This window comes from Anolis carolinensis, chromosome 1 (assembly GCF_035594765.1).
Source record: "Anolis carolinensis isolate JA03-04 chromosome 1, rAnoCar3.1.pri, whole genome shotgun sequence".
NCBI classification, from domain to species: domain Eukaryota; kingdom Metazoa; phylum Chordata; class Lepidosauria; order Squamata; family Dactyloidae; genus Anolis; species Anolis carolinensis.
This window is the reverse complement of record NC_085841.1, coordinates 95,198,314-95,212,362: the sequence shown is the minus strand read 5'-3', so window position 1 is coordinate 95,212,362 and position 14,049 is coordinate 95,198,314. Positions and strand designations below refer to the sequence as shown.

The 14,049-nt window shown below is 40.2% G+C and overlaps 2 protein-coding genes across 9 annotated transcripts in view; one reads left to right on the top strand and one right to left on the bottom strand.

The window, feature by feature from the left end:
• Positions 1 to 14,049, bottom strand: part of cep85l (centrosomal protein 85 like) — a 146,191-nt gene that overhangs the window by 65,843 nt on the left and 66,299 nt on the right. The window lies entirely within an intron of this gene.
• The window catches only part of pln (phospholamban), a 30,121-nt gene continuing 24,309 nt past the window's right edge, over positions 8,238 to 14,049 (top strand). For 2 of the 7 annotated variants that reach the window (XR_507447.3, XR_001730940.2), the window contains exon 1: positions 8,238 to 8,802. The gene's annotated coding sequence lies outside the window, so the exon portion shown is untranslated. The remainder of the gene's footprint in view (positions 8,803 to 14,049) is intronic. The other 5 variants (XR_010005748.1, XR_010005749.1, XR_010005751.1 and 2 more) reach the window with 3 other exon arrangements.

Sequence of the window (14,049 nt, the reverse complement as noted above, 5' to 3'; positions counted from 1 at the left end):
TAAATTGGAGTGGGAGGGTGAAATATTACATTTTTAGTGTTTTATCGTTACCTGAATACAGCGGAGTTACACTTGACAAAAGTTTCAATCCTATCCATCCTTACTTGAGAATAAGAATTGCAATGAGAGAGAAGATAAATGAGGAAGAGGATTCCTACAAGGTAGTGAGTTCACGTTGGGGGGGGGGGGCACAAATGTGGGTTTTGTTCAACCATCAATAGTACTCTGTCCACAACTACAGGCATCATATCCTTGTCTTCGTTGCCTCGTCCAGCAATGAGGTTATGGGATTTCTATTCCCCTTAAACAATCGTCAATGCTTATGGTAACTTCAGAAAACTACCACTGCTTAGGATTGCTAGGATTTGGTGAGATTCATAGCTGAAAACATCTGGAGTATTAAAGACTGCAAAGGATAGGTGTGTTTTCTCACTTTTCCTAGAGGTACATGTAGCTCTGGGGAAAAGAATTAATTGCGCATATCAATTTATTTAGCTGGAAAATCTCAGAGCATGTAATACTTGACTTGGAGTGACCAGTTAAGTCTTAGAGGATATGCTTTCTGAGCATTATTCAACTTAGCTGGACAAATCTAGAATGCACTCTTGTAAACCATGGCTTTAAAATCCTAACAGTTTGAGTGACAAATTCGATCTTTGGCCTATAGTCTATAATTGCAGTTGAAGTGGAGATAATTCAGCTCCAAAATTCTTGGTTACTAGAAGAGTATCCCAATTGGCTTTCCAGCCTTTTATCTCCCCTTCATATGCCTTTGCCTCTGTGTTCATCCAGCACTCATAACATGTCAAAGAACACAGCTAATCTCACTGCTTCCTGGAACAGTTTATCAGAAGAACACTCAACACAGCTCTGAAGTTACAAGCCTCTTAGCACATCAACTGGTGCTGTTTTGCCAAATATGTGATGTTTTCCACAGCGACATGTTACACCACAGTTGGGAGTAGAAGAGGATTGTGAATTCATATTGTTCAGTTCAAGCAAACAATCTAGTGTTCAACTTTGATTCTATAACCTTTCTAAATGGGTTAAAGGGACAAAGAAATCCAAATGCCATTAAAATTTAGAATTAGCCAGCAACGAGGTAAAATTTAATAGATTCCTGACTTTCAAATGCACAAGGAATCCTGAACTGATTTCCAAAGCACTTTGCTATTATTATAATTCTGATTACAAGTTAATTATATCCTTTGCATATATGTGTTCTCTATTATTATCTCAATCTTCCCATGATTACACATGCTCAAACATTAATTGCTGTAAATAAAAGACATATTTTATGGACAGGAGAAGGGGAATTATGAAGCATTGAGCACAAAAAAGCACATAAAATTATTAGGCAAACAGTCAAAGTTTATTTGAAAGCCAAACATATCAGAAAACTTCTGAAAAGTATTGCTTAATATCCATTTCCAGCTTCACACCAAAACAGAATACTGATGACCTTCAGTGTTTTCTTCTTTTTTGCTACAGGGAGAAGAAATACTCTGTTTGCCTATCATCTTTCACATCCTTTCAAATTTAGTCCAGGTTATAGAACAAAGAATTAATAGCATTCTCATACTCTAGCATAACATTCTAAATTTGGTCTTATTTGTTATTAGTCAATGAAATGTTCTGGTTATGTTCCCAGAGCATATTTTCCTTTTCTCTAAAGCAATAAATTGTTGTGGGTTTTTTTTTTTTTTTTTAAAAGAAAGGCAACTTTAAATAAACCAAGAATCTCATCAGGCAAGCAGTCTGCAAAAGAAAATATAGAACAAAATAAGAGAACTCAGATACATCTAAAAATCCAATCCCAAAACAATCTTTAAAATTGCCTCTTTTCAGAATATTGATAATAAATTTCAAATCTTTCAGATGCTTGATTTGTCTAACAGCAACCACTTCTGTAAGTTCAAGCTGACTTAATGGCAAACATGCTTTCACCTGAATGCTACCGTCATTACAATCACATGAGATAGGATGGTCTTTCCTCCTATGCTTCAATTCCATAACAAACACTAAACATGTGAAACTTCTTATTCTGATGCACCAAGCAACTCTTATGTTGATTATAAAGCTTCTAAGCCATATTGATATTCTTTAACATGAGATGCCAAGGTTTAAACCTACACAAAATGCTTTTTTTATGGCTCCCACAACAAGCACTTAAATTTGAACACTGGTGCCTCAAACTAGAGGTATTGGACATATGGAGAGAACAGCAACTTCTAGGCGTGGAATCACAACGTTTTGAGTGGAGTAATGTGACACTAAATGTTTGCTGCAATTATGCCAAATATGTTCCAATAACAAGGTAAAAAAAGCTTTCCTTCTTACATGAGATACTCAGTTTTCTAACAGATCTCTAAATAAATATAGAGAAGCATCTCCAGGGGTAGATTCCTAATCCCTCTGGAGAAAGCCCAGATCATTTCCATTTAAGGCCATGTAAGCAACAGCTGCACATATTTGTCCCCTGAAGAAAAAGGAAACCGACCCAAAGTTTACACATATATACTGTTTATATATATGCAAGCACTCCAAGTCATGTAATCGTTTTCATTTCCTCCCCAGAAATTAAATGTGTGATATCTTTTCTGAATTCATGACTAATCTTCAGAAAGTTATTTTCTCTCTTTTCCATAAAATGTATGTATACACACACACCTTTTGCAAATAGCAAATGCAGTCATAGATGGAGGACATTATTTATTACAATATTAATATCCCGCCCTTCTCACCCAACAGGGGACTCAGGGCGGCTTACAAAAAACACATATATAAAAATTATAAATCAGTGCAATATAAATCAGTTAAAATTCTTATTAACTTACATCAGTATTCATAAAACACATTACAAAATACAGATAGGCGTGTTCAGTTAAAAAAACTGGGTCTGTCGATTGAGTTCCAGCGTACATGATAATAATTAATGCTGCCAATTATTATTTGAAAGCCTGGCCCCACAACCAAGTTTTAACCTTCCTACGTAAGGATAGGAGGGAGGTAGCCTGCCTAACTTCACTGGGGAGGGCGTTCCATAGGCGGGGAGCCACTACTGAAAAAGCCATCTCTCGTCCCCGCCAGCCGCACCTGTGAGGCTGACGGGACCATGAGCAGGGCCTCATCTGATAATCTTAAGCTTCGAGATGGGTCGTAGCGGGAGACACGTTCGGACAGATAAGCTGGGCCGGAACCATTTAGAGCTTTATAGGCTAAAGCCAGCACCTTGAATTGTGCTCGGTAGCTAATCGGCAGCCAGTGGAGCTGGCGTAACAGAGGAGTGGTACGCTCCCTGAACGCCGCTCCAGTTATTAACCTGGCAGCCTCCCGTTGGACTAATTGAAGCTTCCAAACACGTAAAGTGCATTGCAGTAGTCTAAACAGGATGTAACGAGAGCGTGGACCACCATGGCCAAGTCTGGCTTCCCAAGGTATGGTCGCAGCTGGCACATGGGTTTTAATTGTGCAAAGGCTCACCTAGCCACCGCTAAGACCTGGGGTTCCAGGCCCAACTATGAGTCTAGGATCACCCCCACACTGCGCACCTGCGCCTTCAGGGGGAGTGTGACCCCATCCAGCACAGGCTGTAACCCTATACCCTGTTCGGCCTTCCGACTGACCAGGAGGATCTCTGTCTTGTCTGGATTCAATTTCAATTTGTTGGCCCTCATCCAGTCCGACACAGTGGCCAACACCAGTTCAGGACCTGAACAGTCTCCTTAGTGACAGGTGGGAAGGAGTGACAGAGCTGGACATCATCTGCGTACAGATGACACCGGACCCCGAAACTCCTGATGATCTCTCCCAGCAGCTTCATGTAGATGTTAAACAACATGGGAGACAATAGAGCCCTGCAGGACCCCACAAGTCAACGGTTGTGAGGCCGAGCAGGTGTCCCCCAATGACACCATCTGGGAACGACCCTCCAGGAAGGACCGGAGCCACTGCAGAACAGTACCTCCAAGCCCCATCCCAGCAAGGCGCCCCAGAAGGATACAGTGATCGATGGTATCGAAGGCCGCTGAGAGGTCCAGTAGAACCAGCAGGGACACACTCCCCCTGTCCAGTTCCTGGCGAAGATCATCAACTAAGGCGACCAAGGCTGTCTCGGTACCATGCCCCGGCCTGAAGCCAGACTATACCAGATCCAGAAAATCAGGGTCAACCAAGAATCCCTGGAGCTGTGAGGCAACCACATGTTCCAAGACCTTGCGCAAATAGTGGAGACTGGAGATAGGCCGAAAGTTTCCAAATTGAGTGGGATCCAGTGATGGCTTTTTCAACAGCTGCTTGATCACAGCCATTTTTAGGCTCGCTGGAAACTTGCCCTACCGAAGGGAGGCATTCACCACCACCTTCACCCACTTGGCCAATCCCCCTCTGGCTTTTCTCACCAGCCAGGATGGGCAGGGGTCCAGGATACATGTGGTCGGTCTCACTTCTCCAAGGATCTTGTCCACATCCTCGAGCTCAACCAATTGAAATGAATCCAACAAGACTGGACAAGCAGGTGCGCTCGATACATCCTCAGAGACTGCCGTTAACATGGTGTCAAAGTCGGAACGGATCAGAGCAACTTTGTCCGCAAAGAACCGAGCAAATGCTTCACAGTGGCCTGCCGAGTTATCAGGGCTCCCACTTTGATTGGTGGGAGTTAACAACCCTCTGATGACATGGAACAGCACCACGGACGATTCTGTGCAGACGCAATGTTGGCCACAAGGTGGACTCTCCTTGCGGCTTTGATTGCCACGGCATATGCCCTAAGATAGGAGCCTAGCCGTGTTCGATCTGACTCGTTATACTCTGATCGCCACACACACTCTAGTTCCCTCTTCTTTCGCTTCATCGTTAGGCCCGAGACCACCTCAACTAGCTCAGGCAGGGAGACTGTAGTGCAGCGGGGTGGTCAGTAGACTAACAGAATCCCTAATCTGTCCCGGTCTCCTACCCTCAGGTGGACACATTCAAACCTGGTCAACTGTGGGACGGGGCACCTGGTCAGGGGGATGGAATCCTTATAGACCACCGCGACCCCACCTCCCCTCCCTCCAGATCTCAGTTGTTGCTGTACCAAGTAACCTGGCGGGCAGAGCTGGGTGAGATTAACTCCTCCCATCTCGTCCAGCCAGGTCTCCGTAATGCATGCCAGGTCTACATGCTCATCCAAGATGAGGTCTTGGATGAAAGATGTTTTCCAGTTCACCTGGCATTAAACAGCACCACCTTTAATCTGGAGGGGCTGCCATCCTGGCTACCCAGATTAGCTATGTCAGGAAACCGTTTTAGAGCTATTAATGTCCTACCAAAAACCCTAGGCCGAATTAAATGATTTGGTCTTCCTTTCCCGTATCCCCCCTCCCAGACACCACCTCTATAGGGGCTCCCCTACCATAGGAACACCCCCCTCCCCTGGCATGCTGTCCTCTCTCTTCCACTTCCCCTGGTCCGGACGATGTTATTTGATTTATTATTTCCCTATTATAAATTGCCATAAATTGGTGAGAAAGAGCTCTCACTTCCAGAAACGCTGTAGTGTCTTCCTCTCCTCCCCTCGCCGAGGCCCAGGTGGTATTCAGTCCAGCAGGAGAAGAGAGGAGGGGGTGGGAAAGAGCTCTCACTTCCAGAAACGCTGTAGCGTCTTTCTTGTCCTCCCTTCGCTAAGGCCCAGGTGGTATTCAGTTCAGCAGTAGAAGAGAGGAGGGGGTGGGAAAGAGCTCTCACTTCCAGAAAAGCTATAGCGTCTTCCTCCCCTCCCCTCGCTGAGGCCCAGGTGGTATTCAGTCCAGCAGGAGAAGAGAGGAGGGGGTGGGAAAGAGCTCTCACTTCCAGAAAGGCTCCTTCTTTGGAGGCTCCTTCTTTGGAGGCTTTTAAGCAAAGGCTGGATGGCCATCTGTTGGGGGTGCTTTGAATGCGATTTCCTGCTTCTTAGCAGGGGGTTGGACTGGATGGCCCATGAGGTCTCTTCCAACTCTACTATTCTATGATTCTATGAGAGGAGGGGGTGGGAAAGAGCTCTCACTTCCAGAAACACTGTAGCGTCTTCCTCTCCTCCCCTTGCTGAGGCCCAGGTGGTATTGAGTCCAGCAGGAGAAGAGAGGAGGGGGTGGGAAAGAGCTCTCACTTCCAGAAACGCTGCAGCGTCTTCCTCTCCTCATCTCGCTGAGGCCCAGGTGGTATTCAGTTCAGCAGGAGAAGAGGAGGGGGTGGGAAAGAGCTCTCACTTCCAGAAACGCTGTAGCGTCTTCCTCTCCTCCCCTTGCTGAGGGGAGTTTATTTGCAATCTACTCCAGGAAGTAGGTCTGGATAAAAGATTAACATTACATGTCAGGTGATAAAGTTTCTAGAAGAGAATAGCTATGCAGGTTTATGTTATGAAATATTTAGAACATGGGCATATGTCAGCAAGCAAAGCCCCTGACAAAGAAGCAATGTTTTACAAAGTTGTTTTATGCCTGCCCAGCCCCTATTCATCCTTGTCCTCTGCCCAGTGAGAAGACATTTATCAGCATTGGAAATGGGAAGGACAGCTGGAAAAATAAAACTTTTACTGTTGGGTTCCAGAATCATGTTTGTAGTCAACAATGCAATAAAGCTTGAACAGTGAGGGGACACGATTCAGCTTCACAATTCAACTGTATGTTTTATTACAACAAGCAAGGAAAACAGCATCTGCATTTGGAATTCATTCCTGAGCACACATAAGCAGAAAAAAAGGAAATGAGAGAGTAGATATGCCTCACCAGCTTCTTCAAGCCAATTCCAAATGCATAGATCTATAAATTTGACTACAAAAATGGAATTTATTAGAAAAGTGGAGGCCGGTAAAATAAAAATATCATCTCTGGATGAAGTTTGGAATCAGTCTTTAGATTCTAAATGCTTTTAGAAGATTCTAAATGTTTTTGTTTATAAGTGTTAAGGCTTTCCTTGATCTGGCATTTCAAATATGCATATCTTTAGATCTGAATACAAAGAATGCTGAAATATGCCCAAACTACTTTTTTATATCCCTATTATTTCCATGGTTTTTTTGTCTCTTGTACCAAAACCCGCTCCCTACCAATGAAGGCAGAAAGGGATGTTTTGGAGGGCAATGCATCTTTTGGCTGTATGCAGAATGGAGACCTACCTGTGGTGTCTCTAATCACCACAATCCATTGCAGAATGGCATGGTATTACTAAAACAGCAACAAAAAGCAAGTTAGGTGGGATACAAAAATTCAAGTAAGATGCAGCCAGACTAACTTCTCTTAGAAATGAAGTGCGCAAGATACGTGTTACAACCGAACAAGTCCTGTCTCACCAACCTAGTTCTCTTCAGGTAGTAGCACATGCAAATGGATCTCCACAGAGGAGCTCCCATTCTGAGCAGACCCATGTAAGTTTGAAATGTATGCACTTATTTAAGTTGTGCAGAACCACTTCAGGTTCGATGGGGACACTTCCCCACCAGAATCTTCTGTAGGCCAGGTGTTACCTAGATCTTGGGAATCTAGCCAAAGCACAAAATTAGGTTTTGCTTCTCTTTTTTCTCAGGTCTCAGTTGGGTCAGTGTAGCGAGTTTTGCTCCTCCTTTTTATTCCATGCACTATCAGTAGTCAGAGGTGATAGGAACTGTTCTCCTCTTTTCATTTAATTAGAGGTAGCAGGGCTTTGGGGAAATCATTCATAGCCTTCAAAACTGTTGCCTCCCCCCATTCATTCAAACTACAGGAGGGGTACAGAGACAACTGCAGGCTATGGTGAACTACTGTTTTGCCCACTGAGCTAACTCATGCTCACCATTAGCACCTGTAAGAGCAAAACATGAGTTTGTTTTTCATTTTCAAAATAGTTTTACAGGACAGAGGAGGTACAACTGTAGTTATTGTGTATCTTCAAATCATTCCTGATTCATGACCACCCTGTCCTAGTCTGCAGGGAGCAAGCTTGTTTTCTGCTGCCCTGCAGACTATGACACGGAACAATGGCTTCAAACTACAGGAAAGGAGATTCCACCTGAACATCAGGAAGAACTTCCTCACTGTGAGAGCTGTTCAACAGTGGAACTCTCTCCCCCAGGCTGTGGTGGAGGCTCCTTCTTTGGAGGCTTTTAAGCAGAGGCTGGATGGCCATATGTCGGGGGTGCTTTGAATGCAATTTCCTGCTTCTTAGCGGGGGGTTGGACTAGATGGCCCATGAGGTCTCTTTCAACTCTACTATTCTATTATTCTATGATTCTATGATTCTATGAATTTGTTCATAGAAGATTTGCCCTTGCCTTTCTCGAAGACTGAGAAAGTGTGGCTTGCCCAAGGTAATCAAGTGGTTTTCTATGTATAGCAGGAATTTAAACCCTGATGTCCCAGCCCAACACCCAACTCACCACACCACACTGGCTGTCAAGAAATAAGAAAGGATATCCTAGTGTTCATCACAATAAGAACTTATACCATAAAACATGACTGTGTCGCCACCTGTATTATTGGTAGAATCCATCAACATGTCTTTGTTCATATTTATTTAATTTACAAGAATATAAACTGCTTTTCTCCCTCTTTTGATGATAGTTCAAATATTAAACATCACTGTTCTAAATGTGGCTGGCCCTGTAAGGTCCCTGGTCTTATAAAGGCTCTTCTATAACCAATCATCAGAGAAACATTCCTGAGTGACATCATGAGCCCTGCCTATGAAACTTTTGTTATTTTTCCCTCTAACAACTTCAGTTGTTCCCACAAAGCCGATGACAGAGAACGCCTTTTCATATCCCAGGAAATAGCATCATACAATTCAATAAAAACGGTTCCTGAGGTAAGAGTATTTGCTTTATTACTAATACACTAGGAGTTGTGTATTTCTAAAGTACCCTATTAAATCTATAGCTTTTGTTGGGGGAAAAAAACAATCTGATACAAAACTCTGACCAGTTGCCTTCTGTATCTTTGTAGATTTATTTTGTAACATATACAGACATAACAAGCATTTCTAATTGGCATGTATGTTTCTTAAAAAAAGAGGAAAATTGAGGAGAGGGTGGAAAAAGAATGGTATAAAAACTAAGTCAAGCTGTATTTTAGCACTTTTTTCTTTAAGGAGGGCGATTATATATCATCGCATTCACATTGGCAGAAATACTTAATATTACTCATCCCTTCTCTGGTTTCTCAATTTTCTGTTTTAAATCAATATGGTATTACCTTACCTTTTCTTTTTGGTAACTGATTCATTTGTAGCATTTATTGTTACTATTTGGGGATTATTATTTTTTAACAAAACAATATATTTTATACAAATATACCCAGACCGTAACATAAAGAAACCCACAGATTTCCTCATGTTTAGTGGAATTTTTTCCCCTCACTTTGAAAATCAGACCCACTGCAGATAATCATGTGAGAGGGATGGTATTTAAAATACAGAAGCCCAAAGGCTTGTTTGTCACATAGATCTAGCAGCCTAGATTATGGATCGTAACCAGCACCTGTAAATGTGAGAAATCCCACTAAAGTCACATGAATTGAAATACCTCAATGTTGCAACTAATGTCATGTCATAAACAAGCCATGTATTTCAACAATGGCCTGAATATACATAATACAATATAAATTGATAAATGTATGAATAATGTACAAGTTTCTCAACCAGTAAAGTGATTTATTAAAAGTGCCCCCTAATTATAAATCTAATTATAATCATAAATAAAAATAGGAAAAACAGAAAAACCGATAAATTTCAGCAATAGAAAGGCAGGAAAGCAGGCATTCAAGTCCATTTACAAAGCAATCTTTATATGTGTTTGCTTGGAAGAAAGTCTCATTACATTCATGTTATTGAAATATAAGGTGTATAAAGGATTGCAGCCTTGGTATAGATATATGTTATTACTGGATCAATAAAAAGCTGTTCTAAAAAGAAGGAAAAGCTGAACATTTCTGAAACATGTCCTAATAAATGCAAATGCCTTTGTACCCCCTGTTGCAACATATGTGACCAGTTGTATAATTTCATATACCGAACAGTTACAATAAGAATGCCAGGAGTATACTACTGCTGTTACAATTGAAAACATAACTGAAAACCAATAAAAATTGGAGAATTGTTATTAAATTGTTAATTGTTACTAAAATTTCAGTGGGATATGCTTATTTTCCCCATATTTGAACTAGCAAAATCTGATCCACTTCCATACAGACATTCCTATAAGGTATAAAAGAGCGGAGAAAGAATCACTACACTTTTTAATGATAAAAAGTGTTTTGATTTCTTACCCTGATATTTTTAATATATAGGTGTTTCTTTTAAATTTCAGGGAGAGATACCAAAGCATCACATTTTTACAGATGGTGATGGGAAAGATCTCAGCCAATGTTTCTGTGCCCCAATATCTATTCTTCCCTTGGTAGTCCCTGTGAGCTAGCTCAACATTTTAACAACTTTTAAAAAGTATGTCGAAAGCAGATCACTCTGATCTCACAACCTCTATGTGGGCGAAACGTCAGGAGAGAATATTTCTGGAACTTGGCCATACAGCACGGAAAACACACAACAACCCAGATAATTCTGAGTTTTTCACTCTAAAAAAATTTCCTCCCTGTTCCTATTTTATCATGATGACACAGAGCGTGTTTCTACAGTCACAGAAAAACTACAGCTTTCCCCTAAACCTTTAAGATTTCCTTGTAATAATTTATAGTCTCACGTCAGCTTCTTTTATTACTGTATTTCTTTCTAGGTGCGCCATTTCAGTTCCCTCAGCCCCCTTCTCCAAAAGTCCTCACATATTTCTGTTCTCAAACTTTGTCTCCACAACCACACTGTTTTTGTTGTTTTTTTACAACAGTTTTCTGAAATATCCTCCTGTTACTTCAATTTTATTAAGCTTTTAACCTCCTTTTATTTACTGTCCCTTATAACTGATGCTTCCACAGTGTTCATGGTGATATGTTAACCCACAGAATTACCACCAGGCTTTTGATTGAACCTTTCCTGCTTATCCCAACTGATCTGATACCTACATAAAATTAATCATTTTTGTTGTTGTTTATACAATGACACAAATAGGAGTCAGGGAGTCAGATAAGATAGGAATATACAATTTGGGAATTGCTGGGACAGAAGAGTAACTTTTTTTTCAAACTGCAGTTCACTCAGGCCTCTGTATCCATAGATTTGGTATCCATGGATTCAACCATCTACATTTTATATAAGATATAACATCTCTATATATAATGGGAAATAAGCATCCACAGATTTTGGTATACACAGGGGTCCTGGAACTAAACCCCAGCAGACACCAAGAACCCACTGTTCTTGCAGTAGTAGTCTATTTAATGCTTAGAACATCGGTATTTCACATATAGGACAAACAAATAAATACATAAAACCAGATTATTAAATACAATACAAAATACACTATTAAAATATTATTTAAACCATTAAAATGCTACTAAATCAATGAGTTATTTATTATTTACAATCTGCTGCTTTGAGACAGAATTGGCAGTACACTGGTGACCTCTAGTGGTATATTGGGACAAAATTAATCAAGGTCTTGGTCGGAAGAAAACAGTCAATCAAGGAGTCTTGCGGCACCTTAAAGAGGGAAAAAGTTATCTTTGGCATAATCTACTGTGGAACATGTTTTCCCAGGATCTCATACTGTTCTCTACTCCTCCCTTCCTTTCAACACCAGTGACCCCTTTATTGTTTAAGTGCATTGTTGCTTTTAAAAGAACTTGGAATAAAAATGATCATAACCACCACCCTTTAAAAAAGTTTGATTTGGCAGTAGTTTCTGTGGGTTGCAGTCCATGAAACATATGAAAAATAAAGTCTGATATTCTTTAAAAGGGCCACAAGACTCTCTGCCAGTTTTGTTAACCTAACACAGTTTCTGATGGTCTAGCCCTCACTGGAAATTTCTTGTAAAACAATTGTGTGGCCATGTTCCAGAAGCATTATCTCCTGATGTTTCACCCACATTTATGGCAAGCATCCTCACTTTCCAAAATAAAAATAACATTGCTTAAATCAAATTTTAAAATATTTTATAAGTTCAACATGTTTGTCTTCTTATTTATTTAACTGTATTTCTGTCCAAAATAGATAAACTGCTTTTGCCCAAAAGCCAAAGCTTCCTAGGTATTTTAAAAAATACAACCTAAAGCATAGCATACATCAATACAATTAAAACAATATGAACTATAAAGTAGATTAAAACAGCCTAATGATAAAATGAAAGAATATACACAGAGATAGATAAAAATATTTCAGCTAGTGCACAAGGATCTGTTATGGAATCCCATCCGGGATCTGGATGGGGTTCCATAGGCAACACGCTACTTCAGAGTGACTATCCAACACATGCTGGTTTCATGAGTGAATTGACTTTGTGTTTAGATTGTGTTTTTGGAAAGCTTCGTATTGAAAGGATTCCAAATCCATCACTGCTTTGTGTTTTGAGCATATGTTGATCTAAATTTTTGAACAAATCCTGGGGCAATAAGCCCATGCAGAGAATGAAATGTCCTCTGTCAAGGAGTGCCATGGGAGTGGATAGACAGATGAAAGAAAAAAATAGGGTGTGAATGCAGAATCAATATGTTTTAGAAGTGCTGGCCCCAGCAAGGTGGTCAGCATAAAGAGGACCAACTGTTCAAAATGCTATGTTTCTGTTACAAAATATTGAGTTCCCAAGATGAAACAGAAATGGTATGTCTTCTTATTTTGGCCTTTCCTTGCTAAACATATCTGAATAAATCAACTGCCAATTGCTATACACTAAAATCAGAAATAAATAATTCTAAAATGTTCTATGTTATTTCAAAGAGCACACACACACAATTCACTAAGATTTCTAAAGTATTTTGTCTGTAGCCAGCTGCACTACATAAGACACGAAGAAGCCTGGGAAAATGTGTGAGTCTCCCTTTTGCTAAAGAGATCTATGAAATTGTGGTTTGTCATGTACAATGTGCCACATGTCTCTTTCAATACACCATGAACAAGCCCATTCTGACACATTTCCAGCACGAATTACAAGAAATTGTATTTTTTACTTGACAAATTCAAGGATCCATAATTATCAGAAGGAAGCAGAAAAAAGAGAAAATATTCATATATAACTGTGATTCAAAAAAGGGTTGCATTATAACAGTATGGTAAGCCTGAATTAAGAGTTCAGTTTCATTAGCAGAATGAACATTAAAACAATGCACTTCAAACACTAATTTATTACAATGAAGCTAAGGTTGCAAGATGGGATCTACATCTAAGTGATTCTCATACCCTTCAAAGGTCATTCCAGCTATCGTACTTTAATAGAGGCATACAAATGATTTCATAACCACATACAGCTAAACTCAATATTTGTCCAACCTCAAGCACAAAATGAAATAAATGGGACCTGTTCACCACAACAGCTTTAATCTCTTTTGTATCAGGGAGTCTATACTAGATTCAGTTAACAGAAAAAAGGAACTATTTAGCTTGCCAAATGTATACTTCCATCTGACTTTTCCAGAGAGGGTGGAAAATTTCATGGAATACTTCCATCTTAAAATATTACAAGGGAAGAATATCTGCATTTTCATTAAGTATGCCAGTTCAAAAATAGACATATGCAACTATTGCTGTTAACTAGTTATGAGACAAGTCTGTGAAGTGTCAAACCATGTTTAACAAATGTATTTAATCTGTTAGTACTTAATTCAATATAGCTTGCTTGGAGCAAGATAAACATTTTCAAATATTGCAGTCCATATTTGGCTAGAAGGAGGAATACCATTTTTACCAAGTCCCTTGAGAACACTTGTGTCTGCCTTGTTATAACAGTGTCTATTCCTGAGAAATGTAAATCCCCCAAAAAGAACTGAACATGGTGTCAGTTAGGCAAATATCTTAACGGCTAATGGTCTCCTACCCTTCATCTATCCAGAATCAAACCAGTGAAAAGTAATGGATAAACAAGATGAAATTGTGGAGTATATTTATGTAAAACATTCCTCCAGAAGTTATGACCTAAGGTCAACACAGCTTACTAAATACGTATTTGGGACT